This window comes from Apium graveolens, chromosome 4, assembly GCF_009905375.1.
Source record: "Apium graveolens cultivar Ventura chromosome 4, ASM990537v1, whole genome shotgun sequence".
NCBI classification, from domain to species: domain Eukaryota; kingdom Viridiplantae; phylum Streptophyta; class Magnoliopsida; order Apiales; family Apiaceae; genus Apium; species Apium graveolens.
Genome location: NC_133650.1, coordinates 185,863,933 through 185,880,287, shown reverse-complemented (window position 1 = coordinate 185,880,287; position 16,355 = coordinate 185,863,933). Strand labels below are relative to the sequence as shown.

The window sequence follows — 16,355 nt, the reverse complement described above, 5'->3', positions numbered from 1 at the left end:
ATTTTCATAAATATAAATACCTGAATTACTATTAATTAAATCAGTTAATTATAATTAAAAATCAGAAAATAAAAATAAAAAGAAAAAGGAATTAGGGTTAGGGTTTCTGTGAAGAACAGGGCAGCATAATCAAAGGCGATTTTGATCGTGATTCCGGAGTCCAAATCGAGAGTGTGAGTATTCGTTTTGAAGCTTATGATCTGTAGTTTTCAATTATGTGATTCTTTTTAACGTTTGATTGATCGAATTGAAAGTTGTTATTTTCGGGTTTTAATCGCGAAATTCGGGTTTGATTTTCTGTGTGTTGTTTGATGTTTTGGTTGTTAGAGTCATTTAGATCGTTGATTTTGGAGTCGATTGACACCAGTTTCGTCAAATTTGGTTAACGTTTGGAGGAACTCGGTTTTCCGATGAAGTTCATCGGAGAACTTCGACTTGTGGTCGGAGATGGCGGAGGGGGGATTCTCTGATGGTGGTGACGCTGTGGGGCGACGGCTGAAACTCTAGGGAATCGAACGGAGTCAAAAAGGAGGAGAAACGATGATCAGGAGGCTCATTTTTCGCCTCGCCGGAACCCGTCGCCGTCGCCGGATTCTGGGACGGTGACGGCTGTTCTTCGTGACCCGATAACCCGAGGTCGACCCGGTTTGCAACCCGGAAACGACCCGGGTTTGATCCCCAAAACCTGAAACCAATTCCCTGAATTGTGTTTTTGATTTATTAATTATTTATTTATATTTTAGTAAATCAAAATCAGATTTTAAAAATTCTAATAATTAATTAAAAATTAGTTTTAAATTCTGAAAAATAGTATTATTAATTTCTAAATTATTTTATTAATTTATAAATTCGAATTTAATTATTTAATTAATTATTTAATTATTTATCTAATTATTTATTAATTATCTAATTAATTAATAATTAGGTAATTAATTAATAATTAGGTAATTAATTAAGAAATAAGGATTAAAAATAATTAAATAATATGATTAATAATTCGATAATTAGTTATTATTACGAGTAATGATTCGATAATGAGAATTATTATTCGAGCGATAGTTATTCGAATAATATTGTAGTGATTATTTGTATCGTATAATTAAATACCGATAATTAATTGATTAACGAATCGTATAAGTTTCAGTAATAATGTAATAAGTTCGATAATTATATGAGGATGGCGAGTAGCTCGTATTTATACGAGTAAGTAATCGTTGAGTTAGATTATAATTCGAGCACATAGTAGATATTCGATAAATAGCGTATCCGTTAATAGAATCGATCGATTATTTGTAAATAATCGATCTAATCGAATAAATATCGATACGTTATAAATATTATAATAAATTGTGATTAATCCTGATAATTAGAGATTTATTATTTTAGATTATTCAATAAGCAATTATTAATTATTTATTAGTTATTTATTTATTCAATATTTAAAAAGTGATTAATTATTTCGATAATTAATCACATAATTTTCAATAAACCGTAACTTCTTCATTTTAACTCCAAAAATTATAAAAAAATTATTTTTGACTTTGATTTTTATTAAATAATTATTTAAAAATTATTTTAGGATTTAAAAGGTTGTAATAATTATCTATATTGAATAATAAATTGAATTATCAGTGTTTAATTCATAACAATTCAACCGTTAGTCCGATTTAAGTGAAACGAAGACCTCTAGACTCAGAAAAATGAGACGAATCCAATAAAAATAGTTGTAAGTTATAATTTATTCTGAAAAAGAATGGTTTGGTGATAACTGATAGTTCGTAGGTCCTAGTAGGGATATCATTAAGCCGAATAAATCCCGAAAAATTATAATAAAATCAGATAAGACTAGTAATGCAGGTATAAGCCCAGAATTAATTCTAAAAATAATTATAAATCTAGAAATTAATTGTGTGCTTTACGTGTTACGTGTTATATGTGATTATGTGCATAAATGTGTTGTGTAAATATATGTATATATATGCGAGTCAGATAGAAACGCATGGGTAGACTGATAAGGTTGTGTGATATCAATTAAAGATACACGTATATAGTAAGTTATCTAAACACCTATATTTCCATGATTGTTCAGTGTTAGCAAGGCAGAGCAAGCTAGGGTCAGAAGGCAGTGAATTAAACCAGGTTAAGTACGCGCAAGGCAAGTTTTTCCCCTATTCTAAATTCAGAATAGTGATTTATATTTCCTTTCTATCGTATCAATTCTCTTTGATAATTATTGTTCATATACACTGTTACCCATTTATTATCACTTGTTCCATTTCATTTCAATTCTTGATTTACCCAATTTATTGAATTCCCTATTCATATTTCAATTCCTTTACCCTACATATATTCTGGTATATCCTGGTGTTGGGATATATCAATAGCATACCGATTGTTCCGGATGCTCAGCCTTGGACTGGATGGTTACTATAAAGGCTGGGTTTTTCCCAGACCATTAATTAATAGGCCATAGTTGCCTGAGTACTCCTTATGTTGGTTGGGTCTATGCAGTTGGGTATAGATCCGCACTATATTCTGACTGATCAGCAGATTATAGTGCATATGTTGGTTCTTGTTTCCAGTCTTGTTCATTTGGCACTCGCCATCATTGGCAAATTATTATCATATACAGATACAGATGGTTGTTCAAACCAGCAGCTTATTGGTTCATTTATTTCTCTTTATTTCTCTCTCTTTATAATATATATATATATAAATTGTTGCAGGCTTGTTGAGCAATTTTGGCTCATTTCTTTTATTGTCACTCCTATTGTTTTACAGTTAAGGTAGAGAATGAAACCCATCAGGACCCGCATAGTCAAGAAGCGAGTCAAGCAGCGGGACCCTCTTATACCAAGAGTGTTCCTTCCTATTCCCGAAGAGAGCTTTGAATTGCCAGATCAGGTGTAGCAGGATAAGTAGTAATGTTGGGTTGAATAAAAGTTTTGTGTAGTTTGAATAAAAGATTGCGTAGTGAAACTGTAGATAGAATAAAGTTTTGTAATAAAGAGAGTTCTTGAGACAGGTTTTATTTAGTTGGGTTTGTAATAAAGTGTAGTGCATGATTCTTGTTTCCAACCTCAACCCTTAAAAGATCCTGAGTAGTGATAGTTCGGGGTAATTATTATATTAATATTCCGCTTGTGCAGGTATAGTTGGTAATTGTTGTTAATAATGCCCCAAATCTATACCCCGGATTTGGAGGGTGTTATAGTTGGCATCAGAGCTTAGGATTGACCTTGGAAAACAAGAATGTTAGGGTTAAGATAAGATAGGAAAATAAGATAGGATGAGGGTAAGAGTGTTAGGATTGTTTGTCTATGTGATTAGAAGTTATGAGTTATAGGATTGTGATTTGATTGTTTTGTGTTATTATTTTTATGTATATTAGATGGCTTCTTTATCATCATCTACGGAGAGGACCGAGACAGATCCAGTGGATGCACAGGTAGTAGTCCCAGTGTCAGAGCAGATCTTACCTCCATTGCCACCTGAGCCAGCACCAGAGATACCACTTCCCCCGGAGGTACCAGGTTTTACAGATTATTTTCCATACGTTGAGCCAGAGATACCAGATATTCCACCATTAGAGTTTCCGATGTTTGATATTCCTGATATGGTTGATCTTCCGCAGTGGGAGGATTTAGAGCCTCAGATTCCTATGCCACCAGTTGAGATTCCAGAGATGCCACTGATAGAGCCAGAGGCAGAGCCGCCTGTGTATGCGCCTATAGAGCAGCCTGTCTTATTTCCTGCCCCATTAGCCATTTATGCACCTGTTCCAGGAGTGTATCAGTTTCCTCAGCCAGAGTTTATGGATGAGATCGTGGTAGATGGACCATTACCTTCTCGAGGTTCCAGCACTGATCTTTATGAGCATCATACCGTGACTTACCAGCGCTTTCAGGCAGAGAGGGAGGAGAGGATTAAATGGCAGAACCAGTGTAGAGAGATCCTTGGATTGTATGAGACACAGATGGATGGTCCTGTCAGAGCATTACGACCGGATTATATACTGAGAGAGAGACTACATCATATTCACCGGGTTAGTTCGCAGCAGCTTACTGATTTGAGACAGCAGGATCTTAGTGCGGAGACAGCATATCGCAGAGCATTGGGACTTACTGAGGCAGTGCTAGAGGCAGTGCAGGAGGAGTTGAGCCACGTACCACCAGGATTTTGAGACCAGCAGATCGATGAGTGTTGTATTATGTATATTTTGTAGATAGAGGCAGCATAGTATTGTATACTAGTTTGTATGAGTGTAGCTACTGACTCTGACTGATAGTAGTAGCAGTACGACTGTTATATTATAGGGTTTTGTATCAAGCACTGACACCTGTAGCTGGTGTTCTACCTATATATATATATATGAGATAATCTTTTACACGTTTTCTTTATTTTATTTCCAGTCATTTAAGCATTTACATTTATTTCAGTACCATTGCATATTTACAAATGTAGTTTTATTCTCGATCATGTTGTAAAAAAAAAAAAAAAAAAAAATTTAAAAACTATCATACTGTTTTATCTATTCAATTATTTAATAAGTTATTTTATTTCTCGAATCGACTGTTTTAATATATGTTTAATATACTGTTATTAAATAAGATCCATTATTTATTTACCAGAAAAATGGCACCTAAGAGAAAAGCGCAGCCTGACTCATCGAATGGAAACACCGATGGCCAAAACAATAATAAACAGATGGATCAGATGTTTAATCTCATGCAACAGCAGATGTTGATGATGCAACAACAAATGCAGCAGCAACAACAGCAGTTCCAGCAACAGATGTTACAGCAAGCCGCTCATCCAGGACATCAAATACCACCAGCAGCACCTACGACTACTTTCAAGCAATTTCAGTCGGTGAAGCCACCAGAATTTATGGGTTCCACAGATCCTACAAAAGCGAGAGCTTGGCTGAAAGAGATGGAAAAGGCTTTTTCGTTGGTAAAGGTTGAGGAAGAGCAGAAGACAGATTTTGCTAGCTATTTTCTAAAAGGCGAAGCTAATTACTGGTGGGAATCGAAGAAAGCTTTGGAAGAAGGTGTGGTGACCTGGAACAGATTCACTGATCTTTTCTTGGAGAAATATTTTCCTCGTTTTATGAAGAACCAGATGGAGATCAAGTTCCTGGAGCTGAAACAAGACAACTTATCGGTTGCGGATTATGAAACCAAGTTTAATGAATTAGCAAGGTTTGTTCCAGAGCAGGTGGATATGGACGAGAAGCGGGCCAAGAGATTTCAGCAAGGACTAAAACCATGGATTCGTAGCAGGGTAGCTGTGTTTGAATTGACAACTTATACGGCTGTTGTTCAGAAGGCTATGATTATTGAAGGAGAAAGCGAAGCAGTTCAGAAAGAGAAAGGACCAGGAAATTTTCAGAATCGTTTCAACAAAAGGCCGGGATTTCAAGCTCGAGGAAAAGTAAACTTTAGGAGACCAGAACAAAACAACCAGAGGATGGGTAATCGACTACCTGCCCCAACTCAGCAAAGGCTTATTCGACCGCTTATACCTGATTGCAGAACGTGTGGTAGAAAGCATACAGGAGTTTGCAACAAGCTAAATGTTACGTGTTTCAAGTGCAAGCAAAGGGGACACTATTCTGGAGAATGTCCAATGGGAAAGGCAGAAGTTACTTGTTTCCAATGTGGGAGAAAAGGACATATCGCCAAAGACTGCAGAGGAATTGCAATGGCTGCCAGTATTCCAAGAATTTTAGCATTACCTCCACCTCCACTACCACAGCAAAATCAGCCCAGAGCAAGGACTTTCAACATGTCAATGAAGGAAGCGGTACAGAGTCCGAATGTGGTTGCAGGTACACTTCCTGTAAATTCCGTAAATGCTTTAGTATTGATTGATTCAGGAGCTACTAGATCTTTTATTTCTGAAGCCTTTATCTCTAAGATAGATTGTGAGATTCAGTGGTTGGATGAAGTGTTAGTCATAAAATTAGCAAATAATGATCAGGTTGCAGTAGATCGAGTATGTCCGAGCTGTGATATTGAGATAGGGAGATGTCATTTTTCAGTTGATTTGATACCTTTTAGGTTAGGGGAGTTTGATATTATATTAGGAATGGATTGGCTGTCTAGTAATAATGCTCAAATTGATTGTGCGAATAAGAGAGTGAAATTGCAAACTGAAGAAAATGAAACGGTAATATTTAAAGGTGAGAAGCAAAAGCAGAAATTCCTATCAATAATGCAGACGAGAAGATTGCTACGTCAAGGATGTCAAGCTTATTTAGCCTATGTACGGGATGTTGATAAGGGAAATTTGAAGATTGAAGGTATTCCTGTAGTTTGTGAATTTCTTGATGTTTTTCCGGACGAATTACCAGGACTTCCACCAGATCGAGAAATCGAATTCACTATTGACTTGACGCCAGGGACTGAACCAATTTCGAAAGCTCCATATAGAATGGCACCTGTTGAAATGAGGGAATTAGCAAAGCAGTTGCAAGAACTTCTTGACAAAGGAATTATAAGGCCAAGTGTATCCCCATGGGGTGCGCCAGTATTGTTCGTGAAAAAGAAGGATGGTAGTATGCGACTGTGTATTGATTATCGTGAGCTGAACAAGTTAACTATCAAGAATAAATATCCTTTACCTCGCATTGATGATTTGTTTGATCAACTAAAAGGAGCGGCATGGTTTTCGAAAATTGACTTACGATCAGGCTATCATCAGTTAAAGATCAAGGCCGAAGATATTCCAAAGACAGCGTTTAGAACAAGATACAGACACTATGAATTTCTTGTAATGGCTTTTGGATTGACGAATGCACCTGCAGCGTTTATGGATTTAATGAATCGAATATTCAAGAAGTATTTGGATAAGTTTATCATTATATTTATTGATGACATTTTGATCTATTCAAAGACGGAAGAAGAGCATGCAGCGCAATTAAGAACGACATTGGAAATATTACGGAAGGAGCAACTTTATGCAAAATTTTCCAAATACGAATTTTGGTTGAAAGAAGTGCAGTTTTTAGGGCACATCATCAGCAGAAAAGGCATTCAAGTTGATCCAGCAAAGAATGAAGCCGTGTTGAATTGGGAAAGACCAAAGACGCCGACAGAGGTTCGAAGTTTCTTAGGTTTGGCAGGATATTATCGAAGATTTGTCAAAGATTTTGCGAAGATAGCTACACCGCTGACCAAGTTAACTCGACAAAGTGAAAAGTTCGAATGGAATAGTAAGTGTGAAGAAAGTTTTCAAGAGTTGAAGAATCGGTTGGTGACGGCATCAGTATTAGTATTGCCAGACGAGCAAGGAAATTTTGTTATTTACAGTGACGCTTCATATCGTGGTTTAGGATGTGTGTTGATGCAACATGGTAACGTCATTGCATATGCGTCGAGACAACTTAAACCTCATGAACAGAAATATCCTACGCATGATCTGGAATTGGCAGCAATTGTATTTGCATTGAAGCTGTGGAGACATTATCTGTACGGTGAAAAATGTGAAATCTACACGGATCATAAAAGTCTGAAGTATATCTTCACGCAAAAGGAACTAAACATGCGACAACGTCGATGGCTGGAATTGATTAAAGATTACGATGTTACAATCAGTTATCATCCAGGAAAAGCAAATGTTGTAGCAGATGCGCTAAGCAGAAAAGAAAGATTGAATCGGTTGACTTCATGCGAAGAATTGGCCAGGGAATTCGACAAATTGGAAATCGAAATTCGTATTCCTAATGAATCTGCAGAAACTATCTACGCTATGACTTTCAAACCAGAATTGCTGGAAAAGATTCGCCGTTGTCAAGAAGAAGTGATGAGTCAAGACGACAACTTAACAGGAGAAGAGATTACGACTCAGAAAGATAATGAAGGAATTTTACGTTTTGCGTCAAGAATCTGGATCCCTAACGTGGCAGAATTAAAAGAAGAAATTATGCGAGATGCGCACAATTAGAAGTATTCCATTCATCCAGGAAGCACGAAAATGTATCGCGATTTGAAGGAAAACTTTTGGTGGCCGAATATGAAGAAGGAGATAGCAGAATGGGTGAGTAAATGCTACACATGCCATCGAGTTAAAGCAGAACACCAACGTCCGAGTGGGTTATTGCAACCATTAGACATTCCAGAATGGAAATGGGAACATTTAGCGATGGATTTTGTGGTAGGACTACCGAGGACTAGGGCAAATCATGATGCGATATGGGTAATCATTGACAGACTTACGAAGTCGGCACATTTTCTACCAATTAATGAAAGATTTTCGCTCGACAAATTAGTGCACATGTATCTCAAAGAAATTGTGATGCGTCATGGAGTACCAGTATCAATTGTATCGGATCGAGATCCTCGTTTTAATTCAAGATTTTGGAGACAATTCCAAGAATGTCTAGGAACGAAGTTGAATATGAGTACAGCTTATCATCCGCAAACTGACGACCAAAGTGAAAGGACAATTCAAACGATTGAGGACATGCTACGAGTTTGTGCGATCGATTTTGAAGGCAGTTGGGATGAACATTTACCCCTAGTGGAATTTTCTTATAATAATAGCTATCACGCCAGTATTGGAATGCCACCGTATGAAGCATTATATGGGAGGAAATGCAGATCACCCGTGCATTGGGATGAAGTTGGAGAACGCAAGATTTTGGGTCCAGAATTAATTCAGTAGACAAAAGAAAAGATTAATCTTATTCGAAAATGAATCAAGGCAGCACAAGATAGACAAAGTAGATATGCAAACCAAGCCAGGAAGGATATGGACTATCAGGAAGGAGAACACGTATTGCTCAAAATATCGCCATGGAAAGGATTGACCAGATTTGGCAATAAAGGGAAATTGAAGCCACGATACGTTGGACCATTTGAGATTTTGAAGAAAATTGGGAAGGTTGCGTACGAGTTAGCTCTACCACCCCATATGCAGCACATTCACAACGTATTTCATGTATCTATGCTTAAGAGGTATAATTCTGATACAAGGCATGTAATAGAGTATGAACCAGTAGAACTTCAGGCAGATTTGTCATATGTAGAACAACCAATAAGAATTCTAGATAGGCAAGAGAGGGTATTAAGAAATAAGTCTGTGTCATTAGTGAGAGTTTTATGGAGAAACCCAGTGGTTGAAGAATCAACCTGGGAGCTTGAAAGTGAAATGTTAGAAAAGTATCCTCAGTTATTTGCATAATTAGATTCTGAGGACAGAATCTTGTTAAGGGGGGGAGAATGTAACGACCGAGGAATTACGCTTGTATTATATTATAATAATAATAATTATGAGTATTATTATGTGATTAAAGGTGTTAAGTCGTTGAACCCTAACTGCTATGTGTTATGTGTTGGTTGTTTTGATCCAAACGTGTTTTGGATATTTATTGAGCGTTCTATCGTCAGTTATATATATTATATCAAAACCTGTACAGCTCAAAACTATGTTTTAAAAGCCCGTATTTCAAACAAAATCATTGGCCCTATTTTGCCAAAAATGCCCTATACCGTATCGCTATTCTGAACCCCTAGACGTTTTACAAATTGACCTTTTTCGCGAAAAACGACTTTTCCGGACCCCTTCGGGTACCAAAAACCCCACAAAAATCACATTTTTATTTTTATATGATTATGAAATTATCATATATCATTTTTCTTTGTATTTTTGTATTTTTCACAATTTTTGGGAATTTTTAGTATTTATTTTGTATTTATTGGATATTTAAAAATTCATTATTAATACCAAAAAATTATAAAAATTGGGGCCAAATATTTTTATTAGGAGTGTAATTAGACCCTTAATTTTTCTTAGGGGTATTATTTTCATAAATATAAATACCTGAATTACTATTAATTAAATCAGTTAATTATAATTAAAAATCAGAAAATAAAAATAAAAATAAAAAGGAATTAGGGTTAGGGTTTCTGTGAAGAACAGGGCAGCATAATCAAAGGCGATTTTGATCGTGATTCCGGAGTCCAAATCGAGAGTGTGAGTATTCGTTTTGAAGCTTATGATCTGTAGTTTTCAATTATGTGATTCTTTTTAACGTTTGATTGATCGAATTGAAAGTTGTTATTTTCGGGTTTTAATCGCGAAATTCGGGTTTGATTTTCTGTGTGTTGTTTGATGTTTTGGTTGTTAGAGTCGTTTAGATCGTTGATTTTGGAGTCGATTGACACCAGTTTCGTCAAATTTGGTTAACGTTTGGAGGAACTCGGTTTTCCGATGAAGTTCATCGGAGAACTTCGACTTGTGGTCGGAGATGGCGGAGGGGGGATTCTCTGATGGTGGTGACGCTGTGGGGCGACGGCTGAAACTCTAGGGAATCGAACGGAGTCAAAAAGGAGGAGAAACGATGATCACGAGGCTCGTTTTTCGCCTCGCCGGAACCCGTCGCCGTCGCCGGATTCTGGGACGGTGACGGCTGTTCTTCGTGACCCGATAACCCGAGGTCGACCCGGTTTGCAACCCGGAAACGACCCGGGTTTGATCCCCAAAACCTGAAACCAATTCCCTGAATTGTGTTTTTGATTTATTAATTATTTATTTATATTTTAGTAAATCAAAATCAGATTTTAAAAATTCTAATAATTAATTAAAAATTAGTTTTAAATTCTGAAAAATAGTATTATTAATTTCTAAATTATTTTATTAATTTATAAATTCGAATTTAATTATTTAATTAATTATTTAATTATTTATCTAATTATTTATTAATTATCTAATTAATTAATAATTAGGTAATTAATTAATAATTAGGTAATTAATTAAGAAATAAGGATTAAAAATAATTAAATAATATGATTAATAATTCGATAATTAGTTATTATTACGAGTAATGATTCGATAATGAGAATTATTATTCGAGCGATAGTTATTCGAATAATATTGTAGTGATTATTTGTATCGTATAATTAAATACCGATAATTAATTGATTAACGAATCGTATAAGTTTCAGTAATAATGTAATAAGTTCGATAATTATATGAGGATGGCGAGTAGCTCGTATTTATACGAGTAAGTAATCGTTGAGTTAGATTATAATTCGAGCACATAGTAGATATTCGATAAATAGCGTATCCGTTAATAGAATCGATCGATTATTTGTAAATAATCGATCTAATCGAATAAATATCGATACGTTATAAATATTATAATAAATTGTGATTAATCCTGATAATTAGAGATTTATTATTTTAGATTATTCAATAAGCAATTATTAATTATTTATTAGTTATTTATTTATTCAATATTTAAAAAGTGATTAATTATTTCGATAATTAATCACATAATTTTCAATAAACCGTAACTTCTTCATTTTAACTCTAAAAATTATAAAAAAATTATTTTTGACTTTGATTTTTATTAAATAATTATTTAAAAATTATTTTAGGATTTAAAAGGTTGTAATAATTATCTATATTGAATAATAAATTGAATTATCAGTGTTTAATTCATAACAATTCAACCGTTAGTCCGATTTAAGTGAAACGAAGACCTCTAGACTCAGAAAAATGAGACGAATCCAATAAAAATAGTTGTAAGTTATAATTTATTCTGAAAAAGAATGGTTTGGTGATAACTGATAGTTCGTAGGTCCTAGTAGGGATATCATTAAGCCGAATAAATCCCGAAAAATTATAATAAAATCAGATAAGACTAGTAATGCAGGTATAAGCCCAGAATTGATTCTAAAAATAATTATAAATCTAGAAATTAATTATGTGCTTTATGTGTTACGTGTTATATGTGATTATGTGCATAAATGTGTTGTGTAAATATATGTATATATATGCGAGTCAGATAGAAACGCATGGGTAGACTGATAAGGTTGCGTGATATCAATTAAAGATACACGTATATAGTAAGTTATCTAAACACATATATTTCCATGATTGTTCAGTGTTAGCAAGGCAGAGCAAGCTAGGGTCAGAAGGCAGTGAATTAAACCAGGTTAAGTACGCGCAAGGCAAGTTTTTCCCTTATTCTAAATTCAGAATAGTGATTTATATTTCCTTTCTATCGTATCAATTCTCTTTGATAATTATTGTTCATATACACTGTTACCCATTTATTATCACTTGTTCCATTTCATTTCAATTCTTGATTTACCCAATTTATTGAATTCCCTGTTCATATTTCAATTCCTTTACCCTACATATATTCTGGTATATCCTGGTGTTGGGATATATCAATAGCATACCGATTGTTCCGGATGCTCAGCCTTGGACTGGATGGTTACTATAAAGGCTGGGTTTTTCCCAGACCATTAATTAATAGGCCATAGTTGCCTGAGTACTCCTTATGTTGGTTGGGTCTATGCAGTTGGGTATAGATCCGCACTATATTCTGACTGATCAGCAGATTATAGTGCATATGTTGGTTCTTGTTTCCAGTCTTGTTCATTTGGCACTCGCCATCATTGGCAAATTATTATCATATACAGATATAGATGGTTGTTCAAACCAGCAGCTTATTGGTTCATTTATTTCTCTTTATTTCTCTCTCTTTATAATATATATATATATAAATTGTTGCAGGCTTGTTGAGCAATTTTGGCTCATTTCTTTTATTGTCACTCCTATTGTTTTACAGTTAAGGTAGAGAATGAAACCCATCAGGACCCGCATAGTCAAGAAGCGAGTCAAGCAGCGGGACCCTCTTATACCAAGAGTGTTCCTTCCTATTCCCGAAGAGAGCTTTGAATTGCCAGATCAGGTGTAGCAGGATAAGTAGTAATGTTGGGTTGAATAAAAGTTTTGTGTAGTTTGAATAAAAGATTGCGTAGTGAAACTGTAGATAGAATAAAGTTTTGTAATAAAGAGAGTTCTTGAGACAGGTTTTATTTAGTTGGGTTTGTAATAAAGTGTAGTGCATGATTCTTGTTTCCAACCTCAACCCTTAAAAGATCCTGAGTAGTGATAGTTCGGGGTAATTATTATATTAATATTCCGCTTGTGCAGGTATAGTTGGTAATTGTTGTTAATAATGCCCCAAATCTATACCCCGGATTTGGAGGGTGTTATATCATACGAATGTCCAAAGACGGAGAAGTCGTCCATGAACACCTCGACATTATTTCTAATCATGTCAGATAATATAGCCATCATACATCTCTGAAAAGTGGTCGGGGCGCCACATAACCCAAACGAAACTCTGCGAAAAGCAAACGTGCCAAATGGACAAGTGAAGGTAGTCTTTTCCTGATCCTCTGGTGCAATACAAATCTGATTATACCCTGAGTAGCCATCCAGAAGACAATAATACTCATGACCAGCCAACCTGTCAAGCATCTGATCAATGAATGGAAGAGGGAAGTGATCCTTCCTCGTGGCTTTGTTCAACTTTCGATAATCCATGCATACTCTCCATCCTGTAACTGTTCGAGTGGGGATGAGCTCATTCTTCTCATTTGCCACCACAATGATACCTCCTTTCTTAGGTACACATTGTACGGGGCTCACCCATGAACTGTCAGAAATAGGATAGATGATGCCTGCATCTAGCCATTTCAGAATTTCTTTCTTCACCACCTCCTTCATGATAGGACTAAGTCTGCGCTGTTGTTCAACAGTCGGCTTACTACCTTCCTCCAGCAGAATTTTATGCATACAATAGGAAGGGCTGATCCCCTTGATATCTGCTATGGTCCATCCAATAGTCGATCTGAATTCTCTCAAAATCCTTAAGAGCTTGTCTTCCTCACTACCTGAAAGGTCAGATCCAATAATAACAGGTAAAGTAGATGCATCTCCTAAAAAAGCATACCTCAAGTATTCAGGTAATGGCTTGAGCTCCAAGGTAGGTGCTTCCTCTATTGATGGTTTGAGCTTTCCTTCAGCATTCTTGAGGTCAGAAGTACCAAGAGATTCAAACGGCATGTCCAGCTTTTACTTCCAGGGAGAAGCATTCAGATATTGTAATTGCTCATTGCCATCTTCATCATCACTGTCAAAATCCCCCACTAAGGCCTTTTCCAATGTATCAGACATTAGCATGCGATCGAGTTCCGAAGTAACCGCAGAATCAATCACATCCACTTTTAAGCACTCCTCATCTTCTGTAGGGAATTTCATTGCCTTGAATACGTTGAAGGTCACATCCTGATCTTGTACCCGCATAGTAAGTTCACCTTTCTGCACATCTATCAAGGTACGGCCAGTAGCCAAGAAAGGTCTTCCCAAGATTATGGGAATCTTCTTATCTTCCTCAAAATCCAGAATAACAAAATCTGCAGGAAAGAAGAGCTTATCCACCTTGACTAGCACATCCTCCACTATGCCCCTTGGGTAAGTAATAGAACGATCAGCCAATTGTAGAGACATGTACGTGGGTTTTGGATCAGGCAAATTCAACTTTTTAAAGATCGACAACGGCATCAGATTGATGCTTGCTCCCAAATCACAAAGGCACTTGTCAAAATTCAACTTGCCAATGGTGCAAGGAATGGTGAAGCTACCTGGATCTTTCAGCTTTGGAGGTAACTTTTGCTGCAGAACAGCGCTGCATTCTTCCGTGAGAGCAACAGTCTCAAGGTCATCCAGTTTCACCTTCCTTGAAAGAATACTCTTTATAAACTTAGCATAACTAGGCATTTTCTCCAGAGCCTCAACGAAAGGTATATTGATGTGAAGTTTCTTGAACACCTCCAAAAACTTACCGAACTGTCTATCCAGCTTTTGTTGCTGCAATCTCTTAGGAAAAGGTGGTGGAGGATAGAGTTGTTTCTCCTCTGTATTACCCTCAGGCGGAGTGTGTTCAACATTTTCTTCCTTGGTTCCACCGCTTTCTCCTTTTGCTTAGCTTCTTCATCTCTAACTTTAGCTTCTCCTTCTTTTGCCTTTTCAGCATCAGCAACTTTTCCAGACCTTAAGGTAATAGCCTTGACTTGCTCTTTAGCTTCCTTCCTGCCGGGTACTTCCGTGTCACTGGGAAGAGTGCCAGGTTGACGATTGAGCACTGCATTGGCTATTTGACCTATTTGGTTTTCCAAGGTCTTGATAGAAACCGCCTGATTTTTGCATAACAGCTTAAGTTCCTCAAAATCAGCACTAGTAGGTGCAGCTGCACTTTCCTGTTGAGGATATGATTGCCTTTGAGCATACTGTTGTGTTTGCTGGAATCCAGGTGGATTAAACTGTTTACTCACACCTTGGTGATATGGTGGCTGAATAGCATTCTGATTATTACCCCAACTGAAATTTGGATGATTTCTGTTATTAGGATGATAAGTAGCTGACACAGGCTGCTATTATCGCTGATAATTATTCACATACTGAACAGATTCGTTGACAAGAGAACACTGATCTGTAGCATGAGAACCTGCACAAAGCTCACAAACCATAGTTATTTGATTAACTCCATATGTAGCCAGAGAATCAACCTTCATTGACAGCGCTTGAAGCTGCGCTATAATAGCGGTGGCTGCATCGACTTCCAGAATACCTTCTACCTTCCCAGGCATCATCCTCTGAGTTGGGTTTTGATGCTCATTTACAGCCATAGTCTCGATAAGATTATAAGCCTCAGTATAGCTTTTAGCCCATAAGGCGCCTCCAGCTGCTGCATCGAGCATGGGCCGAGATTGGGCCCCCAAACCATTATAGAAACCAGTGATCACCATCCAATCGGGCATTCCATGATGTGGACACTTCCTCAACATTTCCTTGTAGCGTTCCCAAGCTTCGCACATAGATTCTGTAGGTTGCTGCGCAAACTGAGTAAGAGCACTCCTCATAGCAGTAGTCTTTGCCATCGGATAAAACTTCACCAGAAACTTTTGCGCAAGATCTTGCCAAGTAGTGATGGACCCAGCTGGTTCAGAATGTAACCAGTCCTTAGCTTTATCCCTCAGTGAGAATGGGAAAAGCCTCAGCTTGATAGCCTCATCAGTCACGCCATTATACTTGAAAGTGCTACAGATCTCGACAAAATTCCTTATGTGCATGTTGGGGTCTTCAGTTGCAGCTCCTCCAAAAGAAACAGAATTCTGCACCATCTGAATAGTGCCCGGCTTGATTTCAAAGGTGTTAGCTTGAATAGCCGGATGAAGAATGCTTGACTAAATGTCATCAATTTTTGGCCGAGAAAAGTCCATAAGAGCTGGATCAGCCTGAATAATACGATCATCAATGATTACTGGTTCTTTCTCCTCAGTTCCTGAATCCGAATCTTCTAAATATATCTTCTCCGGAATATCAAGAACTTCGTCTGTCTCCTCAGCTGTATCTAAAGTCCTCTTGCGAGTACGAGAACGAGTTTGCATAAACGCTCGCTAAAGTACTTGAAACACAAGCGGAAATAATAAGTAACAACTATGTCCTAATCACTGAGTCCTAATGATCAATGATGGTAAGTACAT

The 16,355-nt window shown here is 36.7% G+C and overlaps 1 non-coding gene across 1 annotated transcript; it reads left to right on the top strand.

The window, feature by feature from the left end:
- The first annotated feature begins 15,627 nt into the window (after positions 1–15,627).
- On the top strand, positions 15,628–15,734 carry LOC141722478 (small nucleolar RNA R71). Its single transcript, XR_012575497.1, has one exon. It is a non-coding gene; the product is annotated as a small nucleolar RNA R71 (small nucleolar RNA).
- Positions 15,735–16,355: the final 621 nt, after the last annotated feature.